The sequence below is a fragment of the Myotis davidii genome, unplaced genomic scaffold (genome assembly GCF_000327345.1).
Source record: "Myotis davidii unplaced genomic scaffold, ASM32734v1 scaffold2370, whole genome shotgun sequence".
Taxonomy (NCBI): Eukaryota; Metazoa; Chordata; class Mammalia; order Chiroptera; family Vespertilionidae; genus Myotis; species Myotis davidii.
The window spans coordinates 345,306-346,451 of record NW_006282189.1 but is presented as its reverse complement, the minus strand read 5'-3'; the positions used below and the strand labels follow the sequence as shown (position 1 = coordinate 346,451).

Here is a 1,146-nt window from a genome sequence, read left to right as displayed (position 1 = left end):
CGCTAAGGAGCCTGTTCTCAGCAGAACGTGTACACGGCCCGGGCTGAGCACAGCGGACTCACAAAGAGCCAAGGCCGGGGGAGCCCCCCTAAGGCAGCCGCTGGGGCCCCCGACCCCCTCAAATGGCGCCGCCTCGGAGGCCCCTCCGCCGTCTGTAAGCCGGTGCTGGGCGCTGCTCCCGCGGCCCGTCCCAGGCCCTTAGCGCTCTGCCTAGAGGAAGGGTTTAAAAGGGGTCTTCAGACAGACAAGGTGAAGGGATAAGTCATGTTTTTATTTTATTTTTAAAAAGTACATGTTTTTATTGGTTTCAGAGAGGAAGGGAGAGAGAGAGAAGCATCAATGATGATTCACCCATCAGCTGCCTCCCGCACGCCCTCCACGGGATGGAGCCCTAACCCGGGGATGGAGCCCTAACCGGGAGTTGAACCCTGACCTCCGAGTTCATAGGTCATTGCTCATCACTGCGCCACGCCAGCCAGGTGATGTCATGTTTTAACCAGCCTGTGCCGCGTTCTCCCTTCTAAGCTGGCTCTCTTCTCCCTCAAACGGCACTTTAAGGCCTCACTGGTCAGGTACAGTCATAGGTTGTCCAGCTCTTCTTTCTATAGTTTATAGTCGGGTGTGCGTGGGGAGACTTGAGGCCCGTGTTGTGGGCTGCTGTCTCCTACTCTTTACAAGGGTTTCTAGAATTATTACAAGAATAGCGTAAGGAAAGGAGCTTCCTGACTGGCCATTCAGTAGGCGCAGATGAGTAATCAGATTCACTGGGCAAATGAATGCCTCAAGGCCAAGCGCTGTGCTAGGGACGGGCACAGCAATGAGCAAACCAGGTACTGCACCCGTGGAGTTACAGTGGGGGACATGGGCACGTGTTTATGTCAGGGTTGCTAACTAAAAAGAAACAGCAGGGAAACGTGACAGTGTACGCGTGCCCGTGGGGGAGGAGAGTGCTGCAACACAGGGTTGAACCGGGGATACTGGGCCGGCCTCCGGGATCAGGTGACATAGAGGGAAGAGCAAGGGCAAAGGCCCAGAGACAGATGGGGCTGGAGCCGAGCGAGGAGGAAGGACAGGAGAGGACCAGGTGGAGAAGGGCTTGCTGGCCACTGTTAAGGACTTTGTTTCTTCCTTTCATTAAATTGGGAA

General features: G+C 55.5%; 1 protein-coding gene across 1 annotated transcript in view; it reads right to left on the bottom strand.

Moving 5' to 3' along the window:
* Positions 1-1,146, bottom strand: part of DDX17 (DEAD-box helicase 17) — a 28,255-nt gene that overhangs the window by 19,701 nt on the left and 7,408 nt on the right. The window lies entirely within an intron of this gene.